The 14,977-nt window shown below is 40.8% G+C and overlaps 1 pseudogene; it reads right to left on the bottom strand.

Moving 5' to 3' along the window:
• Positions 1-1,372: 1,372 nt before the first annotated feature.
• Positions 1,373-2,200, bottom strand: LOC124100628 (translationally-controlled tumor protein-like; annotated as a pseudogene).
• Between the last annotated feature and the right edge of the window lie 12,777 nt (positions 2,201-14,977).

The raw sequence follows: 14,977 nt of genomic DNA, 5'->3' as shown, positions 1-14,977 counted from the left end.
CAGTGCTCTTGTTCCCATCTTCCTGAGGAGTAATCATTTGTTAACTAAAGTGAGTGTGAGATGAAATATCTTGATTCCAAGCACCAGTGAAAGAATGTGTTGATTAGAAATGAGTTGCAGCTAGAAGATGCCAGAAGCAGGGAATTCAAACATTCATATTTTGTCCTGACCAATAATGTTTTTAATTGAGGTATAACACTTCTATAAAAACAAATGATTAACTGTGACTATAAGATGAAAAGGAGGCCATCATTAGTGGTTCCAGAGGCCATTAGTGGTCAAGATCGTTGGCTCTGGGACAGGACAGCCTGGATTCCCAGCCCTGTTCCATTCCTTATGGATAGCTATGATCTTGGGCAAGTTACTCAACCACTCCACACTTCAGTTACCGCACTTGGAAACTGAAGAAGCAGTGTACCAAAATCTTTGAGTTGTTTGAATAATTCAAATAAATGAGTTAACATGTGTATAACAATGAAGACAGTGGTCTAGCACATAGTGTGAACTTAAAAGCAATAGCTCTCGTGATGTCAAACATATCTCTCATATTATAGAGCAGTGATTTCTAGGAACAAGGAAGGAAAATGAAAGGGCACTGCCCTCTACCCTGTTGTCTAACAGGGAGCTTCACTACCAAAAAGGAGTTGTAACCAAGGTGTGCTTTACCTGCAGGGTGTGGAGCCTTAAAAATATAAAGAATAACTGAAACATAGACATTTATTAATTGAGTACTGAACCGTGAACATTCACTGTACATGCCTGAGTTAAGTTATTTTATTTCCAACACATTTTAGACATTATTGGCTGCAAACACAAAGAAAAACATTATCTTTATAGTTTGTCAATTCTGTCAGGGCAATTTGGAGGAAAGAACCATACATTCTAGCTGAAGAAGAAGAAGGAGGAGGAGGAGGAGGAGGAGGAGGAGGAGGGAAGGAAGAAAAAGAAGAAGAGGAGGAGGAGGAAGAGGAAGAAGAAGAAGAGAGGAAGAAGAAGAAGAAGAAGAAGAGGAGGAAGAGGAGGAGGAGGAGGAGGAGGAGGAGGAGGAGGAAGATTTTATCTAGTTAAGCCATGTTCTTTTTTTAAGTTTAAATGCACTTTATTTTTAGACAAATTTTCATAAAAACAATGCCTCCACTCCAAATAAATCACTAAGAACAATACATTCTAGCTCTCTAAGACACACACATGAAGAAGAAGAAGAAGAAGAAGAAGAAGAAGAAGAAGAAGAAGAGGAGGAGGAGGAGGAGGAGGAGGAGGAGGAGGAGGGGGAGAAGGAGGAGGAGGAGGAAAATTTTCCTAGTTAAGCCATGTTCATTTTTTTTAAGTTTAAATGCACTTTATTTTTAGACAACCCACATGACAAGTTTTCTTAAAACAATGCCTCTACTCCAAATAAATCACTATGAAAATAAATGTGCTCAGGATACATCAGTTCCATTTGTCTTAAGTCCTGGTATTGTGTGGATGACAAGCAGCAGCCAGTAATGATGATAAATGATAGATCCAAAGTAACTGCCAAATCTGTTAACATTTTTTCCATCTCTAAACCATCCTTAGAGAAAATCATATATGGAGTCACACCATCCTCCGGTAGCCCATGAGAGGGACCATGCCATCTGGATTCATGTTTTCACCGATAAAGAACTGCTAGTTTTTGAAATCAGCAAGGATGAGCTTGATTTGTTCTGCAGCCCCTGTCCTAAAAAGGTTTTACTCTCTCTGGACTTTGTTCTTCAAGTTTGCCTTTGGTGAGCTTCTTTTTTTTTAATATTTATTTTTTCTTAGTTGTAGTTGGACATAATACCTTTATTTGTTTTTATGTGGTGCTGAGGATCGAATCCAGGGCCTTGCACGTGCTAGGTGAGCTCTCTACCGCTGAGCCACAAACCAGCCCTTGCTGAACTTCTTGTATGCTTCTTTTGTGAAGCTGGTTTCCTGCAAATGATGGTTCGTGATGATATTGATACCAGTAATTACTGTGCTTTCCTTCCATCTCTCCCGCCACCTTTTCTCTCCGCCGTCCAGTCCTTCAGCGAAGGCATTTCCACCAAGGAGCCAGCGAGTCCTCAATGTTACCCGCTGTGCCACTGACCATCTTGCTGAACACCTTCAGGCAGAGCCTGCCCAGGATCTCCTGGATCTTGTAAACGTCAGAGAACGTCTACTCAGTACTGATGAGGTCCCAGTAGATATTCATGAGAGCCACTGAAGAGAGACAGAGTTAGCAGGCGCTAGCTTAGCAGGGGTGCAGACTTTTGAGTTCTTATCTTGCAACGTGCAACATGCAACAGGAGTGGCAACAAAGGGGCTGGGATTGTGGCTCAGTGGTAGAGCACTTGCCTAGCATGTGTGAGGCCCTGGGTTCAATTCTCAGCACCACATATAAACAAACAAAATAAAGTCCATTGACAACTTAAAAAAAAAAAGAGTGGCAACAAGAGTGGGGAAGGGGGTGGAAAAGGATGTTCTTTTTGGTGGTTGTGGTGGTGATTCCTTTTAGTTATATTTAATATTAAGATTCATTTTGACATAATTATAGAAGCATGGAATATAATTTTCCATAATTCAATCTCCAATACATCCCCTTTTCCCCTCCCCTCCTCCCTACCTCCCTACCTGCCTTCCCTCCACTCTAATCTTTCTGTTATTTATTTAGTTTCTTTCTACATTAGTGTCTTGTGGATATACATAATGGTGAAATTCTTTGTGATATCTTCACATATATACATAGGAAAATTAAGTCATACTCATTCCTCTATTCTTCCCTAAAAATATAAAAAATTCTTTAGGGATAAATTTGGATAAGATTATGAGGGTCCTTGTATGATATTCTGAAGAGGATGAAAATAACACTGTAGACACCTGGAAATTCAAGAGTTTACTCCGTGAAGGGGCATGGCCATGTCTGTGTTTCAGAAAAACACCTTGGGTGGCAATGTGGAGGAGGGGATTTATGGGAGAGAGAAGGAAGAGAACAAGTGAAGACCACTGGCATAGCTCAGGTACAAAAGGAGGGTAGTCTATACGAGGACCTACTCAATTGGAATGGAAAGATAAAGATGATGGGGTAGGAGGAGAAATACCAGGACATGGTGACAATTTGGATGTCATTTAAGAGTTCATAGGAAAATGATTCCAAGAACTCCATCTCAGACAACCGGCTGGATAGTCTGATTCAAAAAGACTATGGAATAGAAATAAAGATCCCTATTTTGTTTTGGGTGAGTGTGGAGGCAGGCACAAATATATTTGAAAGCAGTAAGTTGTGAAGCCTGGGAGGAGATCAGATGAAGGTGTCCATAGGTAGTTGAGACCAAGTCCTGGTTTAGGACAAAAGCAGGAGTCTAAAACACAGCCCTAAACATCAGTGGCATTCTTCAGGCTATCTTTGAAGACATGGTCAGAGACAGCACATAAAGGGAGGAGGAGGTCAAGATTGGAATCCCAATGCACTCAAGGGAAGGGCAGCTGCAGGGCTGTCAAGGAGATAGGAATGTGGTCAGCAAGGGCAACCCTGGCTCTAACTCTGAGACTTTAGTCTAAACGTTGACTCCCCAAGATTCTCTTTTCACCATGTTGACTGATGAGAAGAATGTTTACCTCTCTATTTATCTCTCAATAAACAGCTACGTAAGCATCCATGGAGAAGAAAATTTCACTGATATATGACAGGGCAGTACTTCCTGTCTCCCCTTCCTTTCAACAGCCTGGACTTCAGAATGTGACTACACACATTCTCTACAGCCTACTGCTGTTAGAGGAGCAACATTTTCACCTCCGTCAATACTTCTGCAGAGGCACCACCCTACTGCTGACTCCATGCCAGATCAAGCTGGCTGCATGTGGGTAGCATTCTGGGCATACCACATTGCCAAGTGTTGGGCTTTAGTTGTTCTATGAGCTTTCACAACAAGAGAATCTTATTTCAGACATACTCCCGTGACCTGAGTACTTGCAAGAGACACAGGACAGCTCTATCCTTATTTGCTTTAGAGATGTTTACCATCAGAGTCAGATGAACCATGGATTAGAATTTCATCTCTCTCCCTTGGCAGCCACAGGACATCCCACAGGACATCCCACAGGACATGACACTTTGCATACGTTTTTGTTTTTTTGTTTTGTTTGTGTACTGAGCCACATGCCCAACCCTATTGAATTGCTTAGTGCCTCCCTTTTGCTGAGGCTGGCTTTGAACTCACAATTCTCCTACCTTAGCCTCCTGAGATGCTGGGATTATTGGAGTGTGGCATTGGGCTTGGTGGCATAAGCTTTTGATTGCTAGTTTTCTCATCTGAAAAACAGATGATAATTAATTGAATGCTGTTAGGTGCACATGCTGCTTCCATTCTTCCTTCTTAACAAAGCCCCAAATACCAGACTTCCATCACCCTTGCTTCAGCCATGAGCCTCCTCCCACTTATACCTTCAGGAGCCGACCAGAGTGATCTAAAAGCAATTCTATGTGCTTTTCAAATGATTTGTTCAGAACTAGGTGAAATTCTGAATAATAAAATGTAAAAGGAAATGTGTTACAGACATCTTGCTCACTTCTAAGACAGAGCCACAGGAAGACATAGTCTCACCCTGGACTTGCTGTGTGTAGCTGTGACAGGTGGAACTATTGCTGCCATCTTGCTTCTAGCCTTAGAGTGGAGCCACTGTAGGGTGGCAGACAGAGAAAAGGAATCCAGATGGCAGCTTTCTTTGGGGATTTTAGATATCTAAACTAACAAAGTAGTGTTATCCCCTTTATAATGTTTCAGTGAAAATTAAATAAAATCCTATAAAGTGCTAGGAAGGTAGGAACTGCTCAAGTAGCTATAGCTGCTATTGTATAGCACAATTACTATCACTTCAATTTATCCAGCAAGTCAGTTTGCAGGAAATTCCACCTTATGTGATTCCCCTTGGGAAAATGTCATGTAAATGCTACACATTACTTTTTTATACAATATTGAAGCTAGTGAGCTATTATATTCATCAACTGAGTACTCTCCACATTCTTTACCGAGCACATTTCCCAGCTTATACCATTGAATCTTTTTAATAACTCTCATTTTTAATATCTCATTATGCAAATGATAAAACTGAAGCTGCAGTAATGAACCAGAGCCTAGGTCAGCCTGCCTTTAGAGATTGCACCTTCAAACCTAATGTTCTGCTTTTTTTAAAAAAAAATGTATATATACATTTTTTAATGATACATTTCACAGGTACCAGAGAAAGAACAGTAGGTGTCTCCTGCAGCTCATCCATGTGTAAAACTTGTGCAAATAGACACTCCTGTTCTGTGAAGCTCTGGATGAAGCCAGAGGAGGTACAGAGAATAAAGGCAATTTAGACTCAACTATAAGGTCAAGAGCATGTTTTGAAAGAGAGTGAGCAGGAGGACAAATGTTGAGATAACATGACTGAGCTAAGCAGATTGAACAAAATGGCAGGTTCATTGGGAAGAGCACAGACTCTGCAAGCAATCAAGAGTCGTGAGCAAGTTCCCTTTATCATACAGAAATCATGTTTTCCCTGATTTTCCCTAAATCAAGTCTATAGGATATGTGTATGGTCATTTCTGGTCTGACATACACACACACACACATACACGTAGACACACATGATATACTTATATACATACACACACACTATGTACTTGTGTGTGTATATACATACACACATAAGGGTCATATGTGGATTTGTGTAGTAACAGAAAGACAACGGTAAAGAAATACAGCAGTATTTCAGCAGAGAATTCTCTGCATGGTGAAATCACAGATATTTTATTTATTTGTTTTGGGATTTTTCACATTTTCCCAGTTTTCTAACCAAAATTATTATACTTGCTTTTTAATTTTATAATTAGAAAAATAATTGCATAAATAAATCTGTGCCTCCACACATACACTGCTTCCTACTAGGCATATTTCTCCTGGGTCAGTCCATCCTCAGTCTGTTCCCTCTTTCCCCAGGCTCTCCTTGCTTCTCTTTGAGCCACTTACTGTCCTTTCACTTGTTCTTACTTCTCTTCCCCCCAGGACTAAGCTCTTGCCCTGAAGGGAGGAAGGCATCAGGAGATGGCATGCTGACATTAACCAGTTGCCCAGTTCCTCTGGTCATGGAGCCAGGGAGATGGGAGATGGAAACGTGTGCAAGTGACACTCTGAGTGCATCTTGCTGAGGCAAATGATTTGCTCCTGATCCAACTCCACAGTGCCTCCATCCTCAGCCTGTGGTGGGAGCAGGTGGAGAATATGATAAATGAACTATTCCAAGAGGTAACTAGAGAAAAAGGAGGGATTCTCTGAAAATTCAATAGGCATATTTTTCTTGATATTGGAAAATACTCAGTTAATCCAGCACTTTTATTATGTTCTGGAGAAAGGAGGGGAAGAGGAGCAACAATAGCCAAAAGGCTTCTCCTCCTTGAAATCAGTGTTAGAATTCAAAAAGAAAGGACCTTAACAGCAGCTCCTAGATTATTTTTAGGAAACCACTTCTCTATGGAAACATCTTAAGAAGGTAGAATGTGAAACTGTGAGGACAGGGTTGTCGGGAGACAAGGCAACAACAGATATGACATGAACAATATGGTTGTGTAAGAAAACGTGTGGCTAATTTTCAACTGAGGTTACATGTTCTTCTAAGATATAAGGTTGTAAAGTCCTCTGCAATTCCCTCAAATCCTTGATAAAACCTACTAAACACAAACATGCCCAGAGAAGTATGGGGAGTTTTGGGGAAATCATAAGGTTGAGCTCTTCATTGGGACCCAGGTATGTGAGGATGGGACCATTCTTACACTGAATCAATTTAGCACAAGCAAGAGTGCTGGTCCAGTAGTGACACTCACTATACCCATCAGAGCTGGCACACCAGAGCATTGCCACGTGCTAAGAACCACCCTGAGGCGGGACCTTGAGTCTAGGTGAGTTAGCTTGTCCTCAGGACAACCCTTTGAGGTAGGAACTCTTCTTATCTCCTTGAAATAAAAGGGGAAGTTGAGGCACAGAGGGGCTAAAATAACATGTCTGGCACCAATACTCTTAAACATTGAATGAACCACTCTCCTGAAAAGATAATGTGTCCAATGCTGTGGACTTCTCAGATTTGGGGATGAGATGAAGGTGGGTTTTAAGACAATCTTGTTTTGAAGTGGTAGTGATTATCATAACTTAGTAATTTTGTATATTCAGACACCCCAGGTTTACTTTCTGACTTCTATCATGTAACCTCTCTAATCCTCAGTTTTCTCATCAATGAAGTGATGGACTAGTAAGAAGACCTACCTCATAGAATTGCAAATCATAAATCTACTAATGAACCGAAAGCCTGTAGCACAGGGCCCCGCACATAAGTGTCCAATAAATGGAGCCTTTTATGTGTTCACTGCAGTTAAAATATATACTGATGCTGAGTGTATAAGCAAACAGCTGGTCATCAGCAGACCTGCTAGGCCTCTGACTATCAGGTGCTCCATCTATAAATGGAAAACATCTGGTTTACTTCATATAAGCCACTAGGGTTTCAGCAAATAAAATAATATAGGCCTAAGAAAATTTAGGGGAAATATACATTTAAAAGGTCACTTTACTGCATGATTGTGTGAATATTAAAACAGAAAATAAAATGTTCCTGCCACTGTCTGAATATATTGTGATTAGCTGTAGTCTGGAATTTACACTACCGTTTTTCCAAGGATTAGAGTTTCTTATTCTAAGTTCAACACATATGTTGAAGTTTTGCTTTCTTTCTTCCCCCCCCCCCCAGGATTTGTAAAGGGGAGCCTGAAATAAGATTAAACAAACATATAACAAACCCATATCACATTTTTAACTTCAAAAAAAATGAATGTCTGAATCAGTCAATCCGCCTCTCCCCTTATAGCTGGGCCATAAATGTCAGTTGTTCTACTTCAATAGAAACAGAGGGCCTGTCTTATATCTCTAGAGGGAGCCAAGTGAGATGAGAACCGGACCCAGAGAAAAGAGTTGATTGTTTGAAAAACTGCAAGTCTGGGTGTACTTGGAGTTCTCAAAAAGCAGTAATTGCTGAACACCAAATTTTTAGCTATCAAAGAGCCACTGTTAAAGACTTAAACCTCATCCCACAAAAGGGTTTTGATAACATGTGATATGAATAAACATGTTTCTGTACATTTTTTTTCTTAAAGCATCCTAGATAAAATAACAAAAGCTGGTAAAGTACAGTTACTATGTGGAAACAAAAAGGTTGACAATCTCAATTTTTAAAAAAAAAATTATTGAAGGCTGGGGTTGTGGCTCAGTGGTAGGTCACTTACCTGGCCATGTGTGAGGCACTGGGGTCAATCCTCAGCATCACATAAAAATAAAGTTTCATTCACAACTAAAAAAATTAAATATTTTTTAAAATCTTTGAAATACACACCACATAAGTGGTGAACTGAATTGTAGTGTCACATGCACCCGTGCTAGAAAGTACCTGAAACACTAGAGATAGGATGGGTAAAGTGGAATGCATGAGTTAATAATCACAAAATAATTATTTTTAAAGTTATTATTGTGTGTTCACTATATTTTGGATTAGAGAAGAACCCTGTGTTAAAAATCAAGAATTGTTTTTAGCTTTAAGTTTTCCAAGTAGAAGTTTTATCCTGTAAAAAGTAGAGTGCCTATAAGAGAACATAGGAAATTCTCACTATTGCACCACCCAACACATGCTTTAGCAATTTTTGCAAAACAGATATAGGCTAACCTTTAACATCAATGCCCTAGCAACTTCTCTGCCAACTGACTTCACCCTGTGCCTCAGAATTGGACAGTCCTGTGTCATTTCAGAGAAATGGTTTTCCCACAATTCAAGGAAAGTAAAGCTGTGCATGGTGTCTAAAGAACAGAGGAAGGGAATATTGACAGAACTGTCTTCCCACTCCACCCCAACACACATATTCTTACCCCTTTTACAATGACCCATGTCTGTCTGCGACTGCCCCTGAGGCAGGTCAAGCTCAGGACAGAAGATGCAGTTCTCAGACTATTCAGTCATTCCCCTGCAGGGTAGGACAAAATCCTTGGAAGAGGAAACCTAAAGGAACAAAAATTGCATTGAAAGTGTTTTTGAAACAGTGAATTTTGTGTGAGTTGAACAGAAGATCATTTGATTTCATTTTGTTTCTAAAATTCTTGTGGGCAGAATGCTCTGACGTGCCACTTCTGTGGGTGTCCCCAGCAAGCTCAGCCAGTGGGAAATCTGCACCAGGAGCTCTTCCTTCCAACAAGAATCCATGCCTCCTGCTCCTCCTCCTTCTGAACATGCAGAGGTGAATAATTTAGCAGTAGATATCCCTTATAAAAAGCAGAGGGTGTCCTGGAGGTATTAAGAGGTTTGTCTGCTCAGATTACCTTCCCATTTAGCTTTACAATTATAGTCAATTATTTAAAGAAAGGGAGGTGGAATGGGCATATTTGGGTAGAAGGCTGGAGAAATGGTAGTGGAAAGGCAGGAACGGGTCCAGGAGGAAAGAGCCTGCAGTCGAGCCATGTTTGGCCTTCACAATGGGGCTGTCTGAGACCTTGCAGTGGTGGGTAGACAGGCACAATCAGATTGCAAAGAGTAAAGGGGATAAAGACTCATATTTCCTATCCTTTTTTTAAAAATTTTTCCCAAGAGGTCAGCTGAGACTAGACAATGAAAAGAGAAGTTCACATGCCGGCAATGGTTCTCACATTACAATGAAAACAGCAGATTTAGGCGAACACCATCAAGTCACCTCTCAGAACAAACCAGAATAACCTTAGAGTTACAGATATGCGAAATAGTACTGGATATTCAAAGACTATTAGAGGTCAAGGAGATGGTTAGTGATCTAGTCCAAGAGTTCTTAACATTTGGGGAGCCACAGGCCACTTTATGAAAGATGAAAAGAAATGAGCCTCTTTTTTTGAGGAGAAAAAAGTCTATGCACAAAATATAACATATTGCAAACTACTTCATGGGATTTACAATATCTCCAAAGCCCTTTGGATCATGGATGAAGAACATCTAACTCAGCTGCCTCCCACTGATTCTTAGCCCATTGTGAAATGAGCAATCAGAGGTCCAATAAATAGATAAAATTGTGTATCATTGATTCCAACTTCCAGAGTTATAGCAGAGCTGATGTTTAGGTCCATACCTCTGATTCCTAAAACCAAATTCTTTCCAATGCTTTGTGAATCATTAAAAAATATTCTAATTTTTTTTTTCTATCTCACACCCAACATGCTTAAAAAATAGTATCTTCTGGTGTCACTCAAGTCTAAAGGAGCCACAGGTCAAAATGTTAAGAAACCCAGATAATTATACAAGAACATCTTTGTTTTTAAATATAGATTGAATATTTTTTTTTAATTCTGAGAAAATCAGGTTCTGATGAGAGCTGCCTACACACTCAGAGCAATGTTCCCATTGGTCCCTGTTCAATATGAACATGACTGTGTCTGTGCCCATTACCAATCATCAGACACATACACACGTGCCTTCCTCCACTGCTGGCTGTACATCTTTTTGAAGCAATTTCATCTTATTAGTCTTCAATTGAGAACTCTGTCCTCTTTTCCCTCTCTCTATTCAGAACACAAGCTGCTGTTCTTTCCAAATCAACAGCAAACCTTCCAAGTTGTCATGGGGCCAAACCCTCTTGCACGCCACCCCACACCACTGACTCATGTGTCCTCTTGAAATCCAGGCCTGAAGTATAGCTATTGTGTTGCAAAGAGCCCCTTAGGGCACTGAAGCAGGGATTTGGGTGGGCTCTTGCAGAATTGCAGAGCATGTAATGTATCTTTATCAGTTGGCTAGGGATACTAATCAAAAATTATTGTGTACCAATATTTTTTGGATCCCTTTCTTTCACTACTTTGCAAGAGCCAGTCCTTAGAGAGCCAAAGATTCTAGGAAAAAGTAGAACACCAGTTATATAATTTAATTTTTTTAAAAAAGTATGTAGAATGCTCATCTTTCCAAGAGCGGTCATTATCTAAAGTTCTGTGGTCATTGCCCAATGAGAGAGGTAGCATGAAATAAGATGTAGGTCCTCAGGGTATTGGCCTGGCTTGCCCCAAGAAGGGGAGTTTCTAGTGCCAGTCTAGGCCACTCCAGGTCACCAAAGGTTATCTCCTAAGCCCTTGCTGTGATGTTCAGCTTTCCTCCATTTAATCTGCCTTCTCACCCACAGAATTTTCACAGCTGGGAGAGTTACACACAAAAGTCATTGGGTTCCTCATAGGGGCCATGTGTCAAACTTCAGAGTCTGATTTGTTTCCCAAGAGCCAATCAAATTCAAGGCTGAAGGAAATGTGTCCATCTTAACCACCTTGGAACAGTTTCAAGCCCACAACTCTCTGAGGTAATGCTTGTTTCTCACATGGGGAGAACTTGCATACATCCTGCTATGGGACACTAGCCAGGCAAGGGACAGAGTAGATCACGACAAGGTCTACCGCAGCAGCCCAGGAGAAAGTCAGCATGGTTCCTCTGCATTGGTGCCTGGTGGTGTCTGTTCAAATGGCTTCTGGAGGTGCTGTCACTGTGTCAACTTTTAAGAGCTCCTTCCAAGCTGGCTATAACTTCTCAAAGGAGTGTTTCAAGGTCTACTTCTGAATTCTCCAATAGCCCACCCTCCTTTAAGATCCAAAGCACCCCTCTTTCATTCCCAACTTGTTTTAGACAGCTTTTTTTTCCTGCTGTGACTAAAGGACATGACCAGAACAACTGTAAAGGAGGAAAGTTTATTTAGAGACTAACAGGTTCAAAAGTTTTAGTCCATAGAAAGCCGGCTCTATTCCTGGGGGCTGGAGGTGAGGCAGGACATTATGGCAGAACAGTGTGGCAGAGGGAAGCTGTTGAGAGCCACAGTTTAGTCGGAATGACGCCTGGCATTTTGCTAGAGCGAATGGTTGAAAGGTGACCCTGCTCTGGGATTAGGGCAGAACCTGGATTAGGGCGGATCCTGCTGGGATTAGGGCGGATCCTGCTGCCTTGGGCGCCTGCTACTTTGGAGTTCCCTTTGAGTTCTTGCTGGGGTTCCGAGAGAATTGGCGCTCGGAGCCTGGTGGAGGGAGTGTGTTCCCGGGAAGTGTGAGTAGAGTACTGGTGAGAGTTCGGGGAATAAAGAGTTGCTGTTTGAACCTACAAGGCTTTTTGGCGGCTCGGTTATTTGTGCCCAGCCAGACTGCGGCAGGAAGCAGCTCACATAATGATCAGAAAGCAGAGAGAGACCTCCACTTGCCAGATACAAATATATTCTCCAAAGCCATGCCCACACATTCCGCCTCCTTCAACCACACCCCGCCTTTCTTCAGTTACCACTCAATTAATCCCATAAAGTGATTAATTCACTGATTGGGTTAAGGTTGTCATATGTAGGCAACCACCACCATGAGTGTCATTAGGTTAAGAATCTACTCATCTGTCTCTGCCCTTTCTCTTTCCAGATTGTTCATGAGTTATATAACCTAATCACCTCAGGACTTTCCCTTTTAATTTTTAGGAGTCTATTTTTAGTAATTCCTCTGGGTATACTCTAAAAAAAAAAATTGAACGTGATTGAAACAGAAATGAGTACACCCATATTCATCGCAGTATCATTCATAATAGCTAGAAATTGGAAGCAACCCAAGTGACCACTGATTGACGAATGGATTAAAAAATGGTACATATACACAATAGAATATTGTTCAGATTGAAAACACAGTGGAATTCTGACATATGCCACAACATGAATGAAACTTGGAGACATTATACTAAACAAACAAGCCAATCACAAAAGTTAGTATATGGTTTCACTTATAGGAGGTGCCTGAAATAGTCAAGTTCATAGAAACAGAAGGTTGAATGTGGTCATCAGGGACTGGAAGAGGGTAAGATGGAGTTATTTCTTAATGGGTATAGAGTTTCAGTTGGGAAGATGAAAACCATCTGGACATGGATGCCGGTGATGGTGGTACAACAATGTGTATGTACTCAACTGTACACTTCCAGATGGTAAAAATGGTAAATCTAATGTTATGTGTATTCTGCCATAATTTTAAATTTTTCTGTATTGTAAAAAAAGAAAGATTTAAAAAGAAATAAACTAAAGCATTGTTTGATTGGGGCCCAGGTGCTGAAGACAATAATATTGAAATTACAGATAGATGTCACTTCTCAGGTACCCCCTTCACTTGTTCACTCAAATTTCTGATGGCTCCTAGAGGCCTGTGAGGCAGTGACCTGGCTCTCAGAGACAGAGTCTCCCTGCAGACCCCACAAAACGTGATCTTTCCCACGTGTTTCTGCTGGGATGATAAATATTCACAGCATGACATTCTGAGAAAAAAAAATTACATAAAAGCAATTTTCCTTAGTACTATTTCTGGCCCTCCTATGAGTCACTCATTGCCTTCTGAAGAGCTTGCATTGCTAATGAGGGCTTTCAATGCACAATACAACAAGAATCCTGCACAATTCTCTCGGGATGAAGAATAAAGAAATTGCTGTTTCATTCTTAAGTCATCCGGAAGGGTTAGATCAAACTAGATGGAAGAATGAGCCAGCCACTTATGTTGTGCTAGTTGCTTTATCTACGGAGAAGTACTAGCTTAATGCATGGAGACTCCCACATGCCTGCCTCAGTCATGTTTAATGCTTCTAAGACCTTATTGTGCCAGTTACAAGAAACACGGTGGCATATTTCTCACAGATAAGCCCCATTCGTGTTATGTATACAGTTGGAATCTTGTGTTGTACATGAGAGATAGTGTCTAGAATGACCACCATTATAATGGCTAAAACTTTGAGGGTCTTGAGGTCAAAGGGCTCCTAAAAGATCAATTCAATAGTTGTTCCAGATATACTTGAGCCCTAGTCCAAAACCTTCTTAAGTAATGGCTGTTCCCCAACAGACCATTATCAAACAATCTTTGCAAATTAGCATCTGCCTTCTTTTTTACCTACTATACACAGAGTTAAATAAGAATGAAATGAGGCGACTCCAAAAAATAATAATTTATCACCAAATATGAAGAAGCCCAATTAGCTCCCTATGTAAAAGTGAAGAAACATAGATGTACGTAAATTCAATCATTCGTTCAAGGTGGCCCAGAAAGTCATTAAAGCTCATGACTCAGATCTGCTATTAGTGGCTTTTAGTCTTTTGCCTTTCTTCCTACATTCCACTTCCACTACAAGTCCTTCAAATTCAAGGAGCACTCCTTGCTGCAAATTATTTAGATCCCTTGGGCTACTCAAGCTAAGGACAGCTGGGCTCAATGGCACACGCCTGTAATCTCAGCAACTCCAGAGGCTGGGGCAGGAGGATTGCAAGTTTGAGACCAGCCTCATCAATTTGGGGAGGCCCTAAGCAACTTAGTGAGATCCTGTATCAAAATACAAAAAATAAAAAGGACTGGGGGCATAACTCAGTAGTAAAGCCAATCTGGGTTCAATCCCCAGTACAAAAAAAAAAAAAACTAAAATTTAAAAAAAAGACTTTTTATTTATTTATTTTTTAAAAATTTATATATGAAATATAGCTCAGTTGGTGAACTGCTTACTTTGCATGCACAAGGCCCTGGGTTCAATCCCCAGCACCACAAAAAGAAAAAAGAAAGAAAAAAAAGACTTTTTAAAGAGGAGAGGACACAAGGCCAAGATAACAGGCAGCCAAAAGAGAAGCACTCTTTCCTCTCCTACCCCTTGTTCCATAAGCAATTTGCAGAGTGGAATCCATTTCTCAAGGGGATTGCCACTTCTAGTTGACTCCTTTAATACTGGGCAGCTTTCTGCTCCTGTCCAGGAGGATGTTACATTATTTACAGTTTTCTCATTCTTCCCTGTGGACGGTATTGTCCCAGCAGGCAGAACATCCCTTCAGGAGTTATTTCTGCTTCTGACACCATAATTGTCCTACTCTTCTGCTCCCATGTTTCTGCTGAGTCTTGATTCTCGGAACAGAACCGAGAGCATGGACTAGAGATTC

This window comes from Marmota monax, unplaced genomic scaffold, assembly GCF_021218885.2.
Source record: "Marmota monax isolate L192 unplaced genomic scaffold, Marmota_monax_Labrador192_F-V1.1 WCK01_AAM20220418_F8-fsc00130, whole genome shotgun sequence".
In the NCBI taxonomy this organism is placed as follows: domain Eukaryota; kingdom Metazoa; phylum Chordata; class Mammalia; order Rodentia; family Sciuridae; genus Marmota; species Marmota monax.
This window is presented reverse-complemented; position numbering and strand designations above follow the sequence as displayed.